General features: G+C 50.2%; 2 non-coding genes and 1 pseudogene across 2 annotated transcripts; all 3 read left to right on the forward strand.

Moving 5' to 3' along the window:
• LOC144123975 (uncharacterized) overlaps positions 1 to 16600 on the forward strand; it is a 32321-nt pseudogene that overhangs the window by 4645 nt on the left and 11076 nt on the right.
• Positions 14107 to 14178, forward strand: TRNAI-UAU (transfer RNA isoleucine (anticodon UAU)). The gene has a single exon. It is a non-coding gene; the product is annotated as a tRNA-Ile (tRNA).
• TRNAM-CAU (transfer RNA methionine (anticodon CAU)) lies at positions 14280 to 14351 on the forward strand. Its single transcript has one exon. It is a non-coding gene; the product is annotated as a tRNA-Met (tRNA).

Here is a 16600-nt window from a genome sequence, read left to right on the forward strand (position 1 = left end):
GGAGAGTTGGCTCTTTTCTTGGTGCCTGGACGTCCACTGCAGTGCCTGCGCTACCACGGTACGAGCCACGTGCGGCGTGAATGTAAAGTTCCCCGCAATTCGAAATGTCGGCGGTACGGTCACGCGGATACCGACTGTGTCCGCACTTATGCGGTGGTTACGGACGCTGTGCCGAAAGACTACTCTGGGGAACTCCTGATGGACATAGCCGAGGCCGAGGAATCTGCAAAGGGCATAGGGGACCCGAAAAGCAAGCAAGCGCGACGGACTTTTCGGGACCCTCCAGCAGCGATGCCGGACGGAAACCTGAAGGGGCAGAATCCTCCAGGAATGGGTGGAGGAGTCGAGTATTGAAGTAAGCGTGCCGGCGCTCCAAGAAACCCAGCCAGCGACTCCGAACGAGGAGAACCATGACCAGAGCGGCGCCCTAACTACCAGTTTTCCTGCCCCAACGAAGCGACCCCACGCCCAGACCGGAACCGAAGGAGACAAGGCGGCAGCCCCCAGTGTCGAGGAGCCGCCTGCAAAAACGACCCAAGGAAGGCGGTCATCCATCCGACCATAACCTAATGTGTCAACGGAGAGGAGAGCCCACGACAAACCGCCCCGGCAGCCAGGCCTGGAACCAGCACCGGATGGCTCCGGTGTCAAGGACGTCGTCTAGCCACGCGCTAGACGGGAAGGGTAAGCACCATGTTCCCGGCCTCTTTCTTCTGTATGAAAATGACTCCTGCGTCCCCCACAAAAGTCGGTACATTTAACGTCAGGGGACAGGCAAGCAAGAAGAAGCAGAACCAGGCATACCGCATTTTAACGGAGCATGACGTCCTGGCAGTGAAGGAAACAAAAATTGACGGGGAAGAAGAGACCGGGAACATGGGGCGACGCTTCACGTCTAGGTTTTTTGCAGTAGTGTCCCACGCTAGTAGTGTCCCACACATTTTCAGCGCTCAAGCCATGCACGGCTAGATCGCATTTATGTGTCGCCGGACGTTATTTCAAAATGCTGTAGCTACACTATTTCCGGTTTAATTTTCTGGTCACTGTTTAGTGGAGTGTGGAATAGCGACAAAGAAAAGAGGAAATCAGTTTTCTTGGGAGGTGTGGAAATTAAATAATATGATCATTACAGACGATATTGTTGCGGGAAAAAATATATTTACAGTTATTTACAAAAACGAATGAACCGCTATGGGCGGCACTCAGAACACAGCCAGAGATTCTTCTTCTTCTCCTCAAGTAATTTGGCACATACCAGCCAGAGATGAGTTCTCGTCTTCTTCCTCGTTCACTCGTTCACTCACTCAATGTCGTCGTCGTCGTCTACCCGCTGCAGGACCCCCGGCTGATGAAACGCCGTCTCGGCGTTAGAGTGGTGGCGTAGGAGCGTCGTGATAAGGTTTGAGGCGGCATACATGGACGACGTCGGTAGAGGGGCCAGAGGACGAGGACGCAAGGGGAGCAATTTCATGGTTCACGTCGGTGACTCGGCGCACCACACGGTAAGGGCCACGGTAGTGAGAAAGGAGCTTCTCGGAGAGACCGACGCTGCGCGACGGCGTCCAGAGAAGGACGAGTGATCCGGGGTGATATTCGACGGCCCGGTGCCGGTGGTCGTAGGCGGACTTCTGGGAATCTTGAGAGGCACGGAGCCGACTACGGGCTATTTGGCGAGCCAGCGTGGCCTGGGCGATGGCGTCCTGAGCGTAAGCAGTGGTGGGGACTGAAGAAGGCGGCATGAGTGTGTCCAAAGGCAATAGGGGGTGCCTACCAAACAAAAGGTAGAAAGGGGAATAGCCTGTTGTGTCATGCCGTGAAGAGTTATATGCAAATGTCACATAAGGCAAGGCTGCGTCCCAATCGCGGTGGTCCGGTGAGACGTACATTGCTAACATATCGGTGAGCGTGCGGTTGAACCGTTCCGTAAGCCCGTTGGATGGTAAGCTGTCGCGAGCTGGTGTTGCGTGGCACACGGACGAAGAATGTCATCAATCACTCTGGACAGAAAATAACGACCGCGGTCGGTGAACAGTTGACGAGGGGCGCCATGGTGAAGAATTACGTCTTGGAGAAGAAAATCGGCGACATCGGTAGCGCAGCTGGTGGGCAAAGCACGCGTGATGGCGTACCGAGTCGTATAATCAGTTGCGACAGCGATCCACTTGTTACCGGAGAGGGACGTGGGCAAAGGGCCAAGAAGGTCGAGGCCAACACGGTGAAAAGGTTCCGGAGGTGCGTCGATGGGTTGTAGAAGACCGGCAGGAAAAGTGGAGGGCCTTTTCCGGCGTTGACACAGGTCGCCAGCGGCAACGTAACGCTTGACGGAACGATACAGACCAGGCCAAAAGAAGCGTTGCCGCACTCGAGCGTACGTGCGGGACACGCCCAGGTGGCCGGCTGTCGGCAGATGGTGCAATTCCTCAAGGACAGAAGAACGTAGATGTTGGGGTATGACAAGGAGCAGCGGAGGACCGTCGGAGCGTAGGTTGCGGCGATACAAAATGCCATTCTGGAGCACATAAAATTGCAGAGACGGAGATCGGTTTGCAGAGCGGAGGCCATCAAAGATAGGTTGTAAAGATGAGTCGTTGCGCTGTTCGTTGGCGATATCGGTGAGAGCAGTGATAGGTGATAGGCAGAGTAGGGTCTCAGCGTCTTCAAGGTCAGGTGGCTCCACAGGGTATCGGGATAAACAGTCAGCATCCTGGTGGTGACGACCGGACTTGTACACGACAGAGTATGAATACTCGAAGACGCAAAGCCCACCGACCAAGGCGACCGGTGGGATCTTTTAGTGAATACAGCCAACAGAGAGCTCTGAAGGAACCAGTGTAGAGAAGGAAGAATTAAGATCAAACGGGCAATGGAACCATAGGGGAAGAAAGAGACGCAAGCGCCAGGGCCAAGTTAATTCAGATATAGGTTTCATTAACATGCAAGGTGGCAGGAATAGACTGAAATGGGAGGAAATAGAAGAACAGTTAAGACAGGAGGAATTAATGGTATATGGTTTAGCGGAAACACATCTTAGAGACATGGAGCAACCACCCTGTAACCCAGACTACGCATGGGAATATTGCAATAGAACAGAGGGCAGCAGAAAGGGAGGTGGAATTGGGGCATTCATTCATAAAAGTATGAATTTTCAAAGGGTTAGACTGGGATGCAGGGAACATTTATGGCTAAAAGGAACAGTGGCAGGCAAGCAAACACTCCTTGGCTTTGTATACCTGTGGACAGGGGTTAATGCCAAAGAGGAAAACAGGAAAATGTTAGAATGTATTGCAAGCGACATTGATGAGCTAGGAGGACAGGGCGAGATAATTATATTAGGCGACATGAATGCACACATAGAAGACCTGGATGGGTACACGGATTCGACAGGAAGCATGCTGCAGGACATGTGTGACAGGCATGATTTAGTTGTATGCAACAGCACCGAGAAGTGTGAAGGGCTCATAACATGGGAGGCGGGGAGTCTGCACTCGACGATAGATTATGCACTAATGTCACAGAGGATGTATAACAGATTAGGGGTAATGAGCATAGATGAAGATGGTTCCAGAAGTCTAGGTAGTGACCACAAGCGTATCAAGTTGAGCTTCAGAAGAAAAAGCAATGTAGGACTGAATCAAGATAAACAATCAGGGGGAAATTTTTACTCAGAAAAGCAATTGGAAGTAGCAGCCAAACAAATCGAGAAAGTAATTTTTGAGGATAGCGAAACAGAATGGACTTATACCAAATTAACTCGATTACTGGAGCTAGAGCTAGCTAAGGTGGGAGTAAAGCTAAAAGGGAAAAGATGCAAACCCAAGAGTTGGTGGGATGAGGAGGTCAAGAGGGCAATAGAAAAGCGCAAGGAAGCATCCAGGGAACACAGATATTCCAAGAAGAGGGGGGAACCAAAACCCGAAGTAGACAGAAAATGGGATACCTTCATAAAGTGTAGAAGGGACGCATCCTATTTGATTAATGAGAAAATTAGAAGAAAGGGTGCCCAATGGATGTCAAAAGTAAATAAAAAGGATAGAAAAGCAGCCCAAAAATTCTGGAAACATCTAAATGCAATGAGTAATAAAACTAGGCTAGAACAAAGGTTTATTGTTACAGATGAGGGTATTCGACTAGAAGGGGATGAAGCAATAAAACACATAGGAACAAGGATGACGGAAAAATTTTCAGCAAAGCACGTGGTACATAATTTATCGAAGGAGGATAGACCGGCTACAGCAATAGCTTCACTTGAGCAAGGAGAGTGGGAAAGGGCAGAGAAAAAGGTTCCTAGTGGCACATCAACAGGACCAGATGGTATCCCGATTATGTTGATAAAGAAGTTAGGACCAAAATCCAAGCAAACATTAATACAGGTAGTGAACAAAATGATAGTGGATGAGAAAGTCCCCGATGAATGGCGATTAAGTAGAATGAACATGATATATAAGGGAAAGGGGGACAAAGCAGACGTAAGTAACTATCGCCCCATAACAGTGACGTCTGTGGTTTACAGGGTGGTGATGCAAATTATAAAGGATAGACTGCAGGCTTGGGTGGAGAACGAGGGGGTGCTAGGGGAACTACAGAATGGGTTCCGGAAACAAAGGAGGTTGGAGGACAATCTATTTTCATTGACACAGTGTATAGAAATTGCGGAAAAGGAACATAGGCCCTTATTGCTAGCATTTCTGGATATTAGGGGAGCCTATGACAACGTTACTCAGGAGCATTTGTGGGAAATATTGGGCACATTGGATGTGGAAAATGGAGTAATTAATCTTTTAAAAGATATATATAGAGGTAACAGAGTGCTCATAAAATGGGAAAAAAATGTATCAGGGCCTGTAGAGATACAGCGGGGGCTTAGACAAGGATGTCCTCTGTCCCCTTTGTTGTTCATGTTGTACCTGCAAGGTTTGGAGGCCAAGCTAGAGGGGAGCGGACTAGGTTTCAACCTATCTTTTTTCAAGCAAGGGGAATTGATTAAACAGACATTACCGGGACTAATATATGCGGACGATATAGTGATAATGGCTGACAACAAGGAAGACCTGCAGAAGTTGTTAGACATATGCAGTACAGAGGGAGATAGATTAGGCTTCAAGTATAGTAAGGAAAAATCTGCAGTCATGACATTTAATGAAGAGGGCGGCGAGCATAGAATACAGGAGTTCGTGCTAAAGGTAGTGAATGAGTACAAGTATCTTGGGGTGTGGATAAATAACAGTGTTGAGTATCTGACAGAGCATGAAAAATATGTAATGAATAAAGCTAGTAGGAATGCAGCTGTCATGAAAAATAGGGCACTGTGGAATTACAATAGGTATGAGGTGGTAAGAGGGATCTGGAAAGGGGTGATGGTCCCTAGCCTGACCTTCGGGAATGCGGTCCTGTGTATGAGGCCAGATGTTCAAGCAAGGCTGGAAATTAGGCAACGGGGAGTAGGGAGGTTAGCTTTGGGAGCACATGGCAATACACCAAATCAGGGGGTACAGGGTGATATGGGATGGGCGTCTTTCGAGAGCAGAGAGGCTAGCAGTAAGATAGCATTTGAGGAACGATTGAGAAGGATGGAGGAAAAGCGGTGGGCTAGGAAAGTTTTCAGATACCTGTATATAAAGAATGTTGACACGAAATGGAGAAAGCGAACTAGAAAATTGACAAGCAAATATCTGGACAGCAGTAAGGGGGCAAATCAGCAATTATCGGTTAAGAAAAAGGTTAAAGGAACAGAGAGAGCTTTGTGGAAAACAGGGATGCTGACGAAATCGGCACTAGAAACATACCGGACCTTTAAACAGGAAATTGTCAAAGAAAATATCTATGATAATTGTAGGGGAAGTTCTTTGTTGTTTGAGGCCAGGACTGGAGTTTTGCAGACTAAGAAGTATAGAGTTAGGTACCAGGAGATAGACACTTTGTGCATTGCGTGCGGAGAGGAGGAGGAAACGGCTGAACACTTGATACTTTTCTGTAAAGGGCTTCACCCTACAGTGGAAGGCAGCGGGGCTGACTTACCCAAGGCATTGGGGTTTAGGGATAGTGAAGGAAAAGTGGATTTTAAGAGGTTAGAAGTAACCAAGCGAAGGTTATCTGATTGGTGGCTAAAAGCAAGACAGGAGTAAAATTTCACAAGACATGGCTAGGTGGCTTGAGCCACCGCCCGATGTAAAGGGTTCAGCCGTATCCATCCATCCATCCATCCATCCACAGGAGTAAAATTTCACAAGACATGGCTAGGTGGCTTGAGCCACCGCCCGATGTAAAGGGTTCAGCCGTATCCATCCATCCATCCATCCATACAGTGAATGAGCGGCCGAACAGGTACGGGCGGAATTTAGCGACAGCCCAGACAAGGGCGAGACACTCGCGCTCAGTAATGGAGTAATTTTGCTCTGCGGCGGAAAGTAGGCGGCTGGCATAGGCGATGACGCGATCTTGGCCCTGTTGACGTTGGGCTAGCACGGCACCGATCCCATTTCCGGAGGCGTCGGTGCGAATCTCTGTGGGAGACGACGGGTCAAAATGGGCTAAGATGGGCGGAGGAGTTAGCAAAAGAACGAGGGAGGAAAATGAGTTTTCTTGAGCAGGGCCCCAGATAAAGGGAATGTCGTTCTTAAGAAGGTCTGTGAGGGGGCGAGCGATGGCGGCGAAATCTTTGATAAAACGTCGAAAATATGAGCACAAGCCGACAAAGCTGCGCACATCTTTCGACGACCTAGGAAGAGGTAACTCCTTCACGGCTTGAATTTTGACTGGATCTGGGCGTACACCAGAAGCATCAACCAGGTGTCCGAGAATAGTGAGTTGGCGGCGACCGAATTTGCATTTCGATGAGTTCAGCTGGAGTCCGGCGTTACGAAACACTGTCAAAATACTGGAGAGGCGTTCGAGGTGCGTGGCAAAAGTAGGCGAGAAAACCACAACATCGCCTAGGTAGCAGAGGCAGGTAGACCACTTAAAGCCGCGAAGAAGAGAGTCCATCATTCGTTCAAAGGTAGCCGGCGCGTTACAGAGTCCGAATGGCATGACTTTAAATTGGTATAAGCCATCAGGCGTCACGAAGGCGGTCTTTTCACGGTCCTTTTCATCTACGGAAATTTGCCAGTACCCCGATCGAAGATCAATTGAAGAGAAATATTTGGCGCCGTGGAGGCAGTCTAATGCATCATCGATCCTCAGGAGAGGATATACGCCTTTTTTGTGATGCGGTTTCGGTGCCGGTAATCAACGCAAAATCGCCAGCTGCCGTCCTTTTTTACCAGGACAACTGGAGAAGCCCAAGGGCTTGACGAGGGCTCGATGATGTCTTTTGCGAGCATCTTATCGACCTCTTGATTTATGACGGTGCGTTCAGCGCTGGACACGCGGTACGGACGTCTGTGGAGAGGAGCGGCATCACCGGTGTTTATCCGATGCGTCACCACAGAGGTACGAGTCAAAACACGGGCATCAAAGTCGAAGATGTCGCGAAAAGATAAGAGGCACCTAAGATCGTGAGCTTGCATCGCTGGTAGGTCAGAACAGATCATGTCGGCGTAGTCATCCGTTGTTTTCTCTGGTGATGTTGCCGCAGGCAACATGCATTGATGAGTGGAAGGTAAGCAGCTGTCCACCACTGATATGACACATTCGGCAGCAGGGCACAGCGTGGCGAGTGAGATGCCTTGCGGGAGCGGTTGGATAGACGAGCCAGAGTTCAGAACCGGAAGGTACGCACGGTTTTCCGACATTGTAAAGACAGTGTGCGCAAGCGCAATACTTCGCGTGCCTGGGATTCTGGCACGAAGAATGGCCGTCAAGTCCAGCTTTTTTCGCCACCGTTTCTTGGGTGACAACACCCGTGAAATACCAAGGTTTTCCACTCGAATTTTACAGGGACACTCAGCCTTTTTGGAAAACACAGGTTGAAGAAACGCGTGAGGAAGCTGAAAAATGGAAAAGTGCTAATTTGTCTGTATTTGCTAGAGCAACTGTGTGCAATTTGTTTTTGATAAGCAAGCTCTGGTACGTGGTGCAAGTACTCCACTGCTGACGGTTAAATGTGCAAAAGCTGCACCGTATTTTCGCTATCTTAATATGGGCCTCAAAATGGGAGAGGTGCAGCCGGACAAATTTGTTCAGGAGCGTCAAGGTAAGGGGACTTGGTCTGGGGCACTTGTTCATACGGCAGATAGTAAACAGATTTTTGTCTCTCCGAGACGTTAGAGACCCCATTCTACGTACCGTATGCAAAGTCAGGCTCGGGCGTGCTGTGCCAGATTTCATTGTTGGAAAGGAGACTATGAGTGGAGGTATTTTTGGTTTTCTTAAAGAGGTTGTGTTTAGCGTCAGGTTTTTGACGGCGAGGTTTTCAAAAAATTATTTAAGTGGTGTTCAGCGGAAAACTTTGTACAAAGAGGTTTGTGACGTTTTATTTCCGGAACCTATGTACAGGGTAATATGCTCCGGAGGCCCAGGCAGAGATGTCCTGAAACGGGTGAAAAAAATGCAGGTACCACCGGGAACAAAAAATTTCTTCTTCAAGCTTCACACCGGGACTCTGTCTGTAAAATCTTTCCATGAAAAAAGGGGTTTTAAATACCTTGGGGATCCCACTGCCTTATATGTAAACAACCAGAAACAATCGGCCACGTTTTCTTGCACTGTTGGGAAGGGGTATATTTTTGGGACGTCCTTCAAAGGTCCATCAAAAAAGAATTACCATTGGATCCGTATGGAATCCGATTCCTGCCTACAGCAAAAGAAGATGGCATGCCGTTGGATTCAGTAATGCTCTCGGGCTTCCATAGCATATTACGCTCCCGAATGGCAGGCTTTCATTGTGACCCGGATGCGCGGCCTGCGCGATTGTATTTCCGTGAGACAATGCAGAAATTCATCGAGGTGCTGAAAACACAAGCATCTCCCCCTGAGTGGCTTTCAAAGCTCGAACCTTTGACGGAACTCAGGGAATTTTAAACTGACAAGGCCTGGCCCTCCGGGGGCTGTAGGCTACCTTTTTTTAGCTTGGGTGTCTACCCGTGTATGTTTTTTGTTGTATTCTGTCGAAGCCCGGCATTAAAAAAAAAGGAAGCGTGCTGGGCCCATAACCCAGAGCTTCGTGGATCGAAACCACGCTCTGGTGTAGTTTTTGTCTTCTTTTTCTTCTATCCTTTCTTTTTCAACAGTAATATTCAATATGTACAGCAATTTGCCTTCTAATATAGGCTACGTTGCTGTGCAGCGAAATCAGCAGAGTGGCGCAGCCATTCTACTTCCGGCCACCGAGCGTGACGGACGCAGGATCATGAGCTCCGGCAGAGCGGCGATAGCGGCCCTTGCTGGCCGCGGAAACAGGCTTGCTGGCGACGCAGATAAGGACTACGATATTGTTCTGCCTACTCTGCCAACATGACGTGTTGTGCTTAACACGGTGTTCCTGCACGGTGACGTGCGAGCGAGGCCCTACAGGGTGGAAGACTTTCGGGACGCCCTCGGCAACGCTGGTGCGCTCCCCGACGTCGTGGCGTTGGGGGCGTATCAGATAAATTCTGTGTGGGCGGTGACGCTCAGCAGTGCTGAAGCCACGAAAAAGCTTGCTGCGTTGAAGGAACTACAAGTGAAAGGACGCCAGTGCATCATTTTCGACCCGGAGGATCAACAGGTAAAGCTTCGCCTGCATTGGATGCTGCACGGTGTGGCTGACGAAGACTACCGGGCTGCTTTCGCGGCGTTCGGAAACGTGACGGAGGTGACGCGGGAGCATAGGCGCGTCCAAGGGATGAAGGAGAAAGGCTCAACCACCAGGACCGTGCTACTCAAGTTGAAGCCGGGAGTGAAGGTGGATGATTTGCCACACCAGTTGCGAGTAGCCGGTGAGCTGGCCCTCGTGGTTGTGCTCGGGGGACTGATGCAGTGCTTGCGTTGTCACGGCACGGGCCACGTTCGCCGCGACTGAAAGGTGCCCAGGTGTTCCCAGTGCAGGCGCAATGGACACGCGGACGCGGACTGCGTCCGTACCTACGCGTCGGCTACCGGTCTCGGAACGGCGAACGACACCGCGGAACTCATGGACGTCGCCGAGGCGGAGGAAGCAGCGACTGGCACGGACGAGGCGGGCAAGCCGGCTTCGACGCTTGCCACGTGTGTGAGCTCCGGGATAGCAGCAAGGCGGCCGACGAACCAGCGAGCCAACCGCCGACGGCAGACTCCATCGGTGCCGATAACGTGACAGCTGGGAACGGGGCTAGCCCAACAGAGCCCGAGGCCATCCAGTCAAACGACCCGCATGAGGACGACCACGGGAAGAGCGGCGCCCGCACAACTAGCGTCACGCCCCCCGTCACCACCCCGGCGAAGCGTCCCCACGACCAGACCAGCCCCGAAGGGGACAAGGTGGTAGCGCCCGGCGTCGAGGAACCCCCTGGGAAGACCTCTCAATCCCGGCGTCCGATGTTCCGGCCGCGCCCGAACCTTTCGGATGACAAGCGGGCCGGCGACAAGGTACTCCTCGAGCAGGCCGATGTTCTTCCGCCGGGTGATACCGGTGGCAACAGTGGCGTCTAGCCGCGCGCTAGACGTGGGAGGTAAGCGCCATGCTGTTGGGTCCTTCCTTTTGAGTAAAAATGGCTCCCGCGCCCGCGTTTAAAGTCGCTACGCTAAATGTCAGGGGCCTGGCGACCAGGAAAAAACAAGGTCAGGTGTATCGACTTATTACGGAGCGCGAGATAGATGTATTGGCCGTGCAAGAGACGAAAGTGGACGGCAACGAAGGAACCGACAGCATGGTGCGACGTTTTACGACTAGATTTTTTGCTATCGTCAGTCATGCAGTGGGGACATCGGCTGGTTGTGTGCTCTTTGTAAAGAAGATCCCGGGGTTAGAGGTGCAAGCTTATTTTTCGTGTGTGTCTGGCCGGTATATTGTCCTTGACTTTTCACTGAATAGCATTGAGTGGCGCATTGTTGTCGTGTATGCACCGAATGTGGTAGAGGAAAGAGTTGCTTTTTTCCAAAGCCTCCAAGAGCGCGTTCGCACGGAGAGGCAGCTCATCGTCTTAGGCGACTTCAATTGTGTCCTAAATGCGCGCGATAAGTCAAGCATCCGGGGGTTCCGAGGCAGGAGCACTGAAATGTTGATCAGAATTATTGATAACGGAAACCTAAAGGATGTGGCTGAATGTCTTGAGGGTGCGCGGGCAGTGAAGTTCCCCCCTTTTCAGGGCTCAAGCCATGCACGGCTGGACCGCATTTATACATCAGTTGACCTTGCCCCTGAATGCAGCCAGTACGGAGTTGTGGGAGTGTCCTTCTCAGACCATTGTTTAGTTGAGTGCTGCCTGGGAAGTGTCAAGCGAAGCAAGGCATTTTCATGGGAAATGTGGAAGCTAAACAACACGCTTCTTCGCGACGATGTGTATTTCCGAGCATTAAAGGATGAAATATTAAAAATAAACCCGTGCAATCACCTGAACATTTGGCAACAGTGGGAGCTGAGCAAAGAGTCTTTAAAAATCAAAGCAATAGAAAGGGCCACTTGTATCCGGAATAAGGAAAAACATGACGAAGCTGAGTTAAGAACACTGCTGGAAACGTTTCTGAAGCAGGAATGCAAAGCGCCTGGGAAATGGATAGATGTCAGGAAAACCAAGCAAAAGATAGAACTTATGGAAGAACGGCGTTATCGCGGAGCACTGGTGGTGGCGAGTGCGGAAGACACAGCTGCTGGCTAAGCGCCATCAAAACGTGCTCTCGGTTTAGAAAAAGCCCACGCTGAAAGGAATCATCGATAAAATAGAATGGGGGGTATCTTATCGGCAGACACTGACCACATTGAAGCAGCCTTTAAAGAATTATACGGGAGGCTTTTTTCATGGCATCCGGTAGACGCAGTCGCATTTAAGCATCAGTTTTTTGGTGCAATGCCACGGCTGGACGAAGAAAAGAAAAAGAAAATGGAACTAGCAATAACTGAAAACGAAGTAGCGCAAGCGATAGCTGAATTAAACCTCGGGAAATCACCAGGACCAGATGGATTCAGTGCGGCATTTTATAAAAAATTTAAGCATGGAATTTCCCCGGTGCTGTGTACAATGTTTAATGACGCCTATAGAATAAACTTTTTGCCTCCGTCTTTTGGGACGTCCCATACAGTACTCATACCGAAAACTGATGATATAGAGAAATTGCAATCAGTTACCGCATATCGACCAATAGCACTCACTAATGTCGACTACAAAATCTTTATGAAGGTATTGGCGCGAAGACTGCTAACAGTGATATCGGATATTGTTGCACCTCACCAGACATGCGGAATAAAAGGGCGATCGATTTTTTCGAACATTCACAAAGCGCGCATTGTACTTGAAAGCTGCGATGATATTAATGGGCGAGTGGCCATGCTTCAGATTGATCTCGAAAAAGCTTTTGATTGTGTTTCTCATGAAATCTTGTTGTCCGTTTTAGACCATGTGAATGTCGGTTCAGTTATTCACGATGGTGTATCGAAACTGCACGACAAGAGTGATCGTTGACAAGTGTCTGGGGGCCCCCATTAGCGTGCAGCGTTCGGTGCGTCAGGGCTGGCCCCTCAGCCCTCTCTTATTTTGTATTTACATCGAAACGCTGTGTATGAAAATAATAGAAAACAATAGTATTAATGGCTTTAGGTTACAAGCTGCTGAAGTTAAGCTGCTGGCGTATGATGACGACGTTGCTGTATTCACGGTTGATCAGGGGAGCATAAGCGAAGCTGTCGGGTGTGTACGCAAGTTCAGCGATGTCACCGGTAGCGGGGTTAATTAGTCCAAATGCCTCGGACTCTGGCATGGATGGTGGCCATCCCACCCGGACCATTTCGCCAACGTACCGTGGGCGACGACCCCGGGCAAGTATTTGGGCGTTCCGCTCGATGCTTATCGCGAAAGCGAGCAGTATTGGAAACAGCAAACGAAAGAAGCACGTGACAGAGCTAAAAAACGGAAAGGCACCAATCTCTCAATTTTCGCCAGAGCTACAGTCTGCAATCTTTTTTTTATTAGCAAGCTCTGGTATGTCATGCAGGTTTTGCATTGCTCTCGGGTGAACATTCAAAAGCTACACCGGATTTTTGCCGTCTTTATATGGGCTTCCGAATGGGAACGTTGCAGCCGAACGAACCTGTTTCGGTGGGTAAAAGACGGGGGTCTTGGGCTAGGGCACTTCTTTTTAAGGCAGCTGGCGAACCGTTTTTTGTTTTTTCGCGATGTCTCAGACCGGTTCTTGCGCACCGTGTGCCAAGTGAGGCTGCGGCGATTGCTGCCCGAGTTTGTTGTTTCCACAGAAGAGGTCGCGGGTGGAATTTTTGGTTACTACAAAGAGAATGTAGCAAGTGTTAGGTTTCTTTCAGCGCGTTTTTCCAGCGATTATTTGTATAAAACAAAAAGAAAAAAGTTTTACCACGGTCTTTGTGATATTGTTTTCCCAGAGCCCATGTACAGGGCCCTGTACAGTGGAGGTCCGGGAGCTGAAGTTTTAAAAAGGGTGAAGAAAATGCAGGTGCCACCAGGAGTAAAGACTTTTTTTAAGTTACACACCGGGACATTGCCAGTTAAAAAGTTTTTGGAGGGAAACGATTTCTTTTTACCGTGGGGATCGAACTGCTTAAGTTGTAAACAGCCCGAAAGAATAGACCATGTTTTTTTTGCATTGCTGGGAAGGGGTTTATTTTTGGGATGTGTTACAAAGGACAATAAAGAAAGAGCTACCACTTGACGCGCAGGGAATTCGTTATTTAAGCACTGACAATGAGGATGGGGTACCATTTGATCTCATAATGCTCTTGGGCCTCCACTGTATATGGCGCTCCAGAATGGCAGGCTATAATTGTGACAAAGACGCACGACCTGCCCGAATTTATTTTCGGGAAAGAATGGACTGCTTTCTGGCCATCCAGAAAGCCGCTGCAGAGCCTCCCGAATGGCTCTCGAGGCTAGAGCCGCTCTGTATGCTTCGTGAATTTTAGTATGACGAAGCCAGACTCATGCTGGCTGACCACGACAGTGTCGTATGTACATAGCGTTTTGTGTGTTTGTGTTGAGTGTTTATGTGTAAATGTTAAGGGCCAAAGCCAGCCAATAAAGAAAAAAAAGCAGAGTGGCGCAGTGAAAGCGTGCTGGGCCTATAACCCAGAGGTCCGTGGATCGAAACCACGCTCTGCTATCGTTTTGGCCATTTTTTTCCTTATTTTTTTCAACAGTGATTTTCTCATCTCTTCTACAATTTGCCTTCTAATATAGGCTACGCTGCTGTGCAGCGCAGTCAGCAGAGTGGCGCAGTGGAAGCGTGCTGGGCCCATAACCCAGAGGTCCGTGGATCGAAACCACGCTCTGCTATCGTTTTGGCCATTTTTTTCCTTTTTTTCAACAGTGAGTTTCTCATCTCTTCTACAATTTGCCTTCTAATATAGGCTACGCTGCTGTGCAGCGCAGTCAGCAGAGTGGCGCAGTCATTCTACTTCCGGCCACCGAACGTGACGGACGCAGAATCATGAGCTCCGGCGGCTCTCGCTGGCCGCGGAAACAGGATCACCGATAACGACGACACGGATTATCAGCTGATACTGCCCCAACTGCCAACAGGAAGCATCGTTTTGAACACCGTGTATTTGCATGGCGACGTGCGAGCGAGGCCGAAGATTTTAGGGAGGCTCTCGTGCCTACCGGTTTGCTGCCGGACGTGGTGGCCCTGGGAGCCTACCAGGTCAACCACGTGTGGGCAGTCACCCTGAACGGCGCGGAGGCTACAAGGCGGCTGCTGGCCTTTAAGGAACTGAAGGTGAAGAACAGTCGCTGCGTCATCATCGACCCGCAGGATCATCAGGTGAGGCTTAGGCTTCACTGGCTGCTGCACGGCGTGGCCGACGAGGATGTGCGGAGCGCACTAGCGGCGTTTGGGACTGTCATGGATGTTAGCAGAGAGCGGTGGCGTGTGCAAGGTATGAGCGACAAGGGTTCCATGACGAGGACGGTCGTCCTGAAGCTCAAGAAGGGCATGACAGTTGAAGATTTGCCGCATCAAATACAAGTGGGAGGAGAACTGGCCTTAGCCGTGGCACCCGGTCGTCCGATGCAGTGCTTGCGCTGTCATGGCACTGGCCACGTCCGGAGAGAGTGCAAGGTGCCGCGCTGCTCCAACTGCCGGCGTTTCGGACACGAGGACTCCCAGTGCGTCCGCACCTATGCCTCAGCAATGGGCCCGGGAGAAAGGGATGAAGCCGAGCACTTAATGGACGCGACCGAGGCAGAGGACGCGGCGAAGGGAACTGGCGATCCGCTGCCTACCGGTGTGGCAGAGCAAGCAGCCCTCGCTGGTGAGCCGCAGGACACAAGCGCGGAACGTCCGAGTGAACCGTCGTCTAGTCCACCACTGGTGCAGCAGAGTGTCGACAAAAGCGGAGCGAGTACTCATGCACTGCCGACTCTACGTCTAAGGGCCAGGAACCGCCAGCCAGTGACGCTTCCATTACAACGGGTACTGGGACTGCAACGAAACGCCCCCACGAAGTCTCCGGAGACCACGACGACCAGGAACTCGCAAATAGCGTTGACGAGCCGCCAGTGAAAGCGGTGCAAGGACGGCGGGCTACCTTCAAGCCACGGCCAAACGTCAACGCGGAAAGAAAGCCTGCCGACAAGCCACCGCCATCGAGAAGCGAGAGCAGACAACCGGACGGCCCCGGAGACGTCTAGCGGTACGCTAGATGCTAAAGGTGAGCACCATGCTCCGGGCCTCCCTCCTACTGCGAACCGAACTGGCTCCTGAACCAGCCCTCTGTGTAGCTACGTTGAATGTCAGAGGTTTAGGACAGAAACGAAAACAAAGTCAATTGTATCGGCTGGTAACAGAAAATGACATTGACATTCTCGCCGTCCAGGAGACCAAAGTCGAGGGAGAGGGGGAGACCGGGAGCATGGTGCAGCGTTTCACAGCAACGTACTACGCAATAGTTAGCCACGCTGTAGGACTGTCAGCAGGATGTGTACACCTTTTGAAAAAGTTTCCCGGTCTTACTGTTCAAAGCATCATGTCATGCCCGTCTGGGAGATTAATAGTGTGTGATTTCCTTTTGTGTAACGCGGAATATCGAGTGATTTGTGTGTACGCGCCGAACACATTGGAGGAAAGACATAATTTTTTTTGCGTATGTTAGGCAGTACATGATGCCTGAGAAACGCCTCATTATTATGGGGGGACTGCGCACTGATTTCTGCGGACATAACCAGCTGCACAGCTTTTCGAGACAGGAGTACGGGCTTATTAGCTGAGGTCGTTGCTGAATCGGAATTAGCAGATGTGGCTGAATGCCTACAGAGCGCATGCGCGGTAAAGTACACTCATTTCCAGGGTTCTAGCCACGCACGCCTGGATCGCATATACGTTGCTCTGGATATGATTCCGATGTGCCGTAGCTACGATGTTGTACCAATATGTTTTACTGATCACTGCCTCGTTAATGCGCAATAGGAACGAAGAAACAACTGAAACACTTTGTATCGGACATGTGGAAAATGAACTCTATGCTACTTGGCGACGAACAATTTGTAACAAAAGCATTAGAAGAAATTAACAGAATAAAACCAAA

Source organism: Amblyomma americanum, chromosome 3 (genome assembly GCF_052857255.1).
Source record: "Amblyomma americanum isolate KBUSLIRL-KWMA chromosome 3, ASM5285725v1, whole genome shotgun sequence".
NCBI classification, from domain to species: Eukaryota; Metazoa; Arthropoda; class Arachnida; order Ixodida; family Ixodidae; genus Amblyomma; species Amblyomma americanum.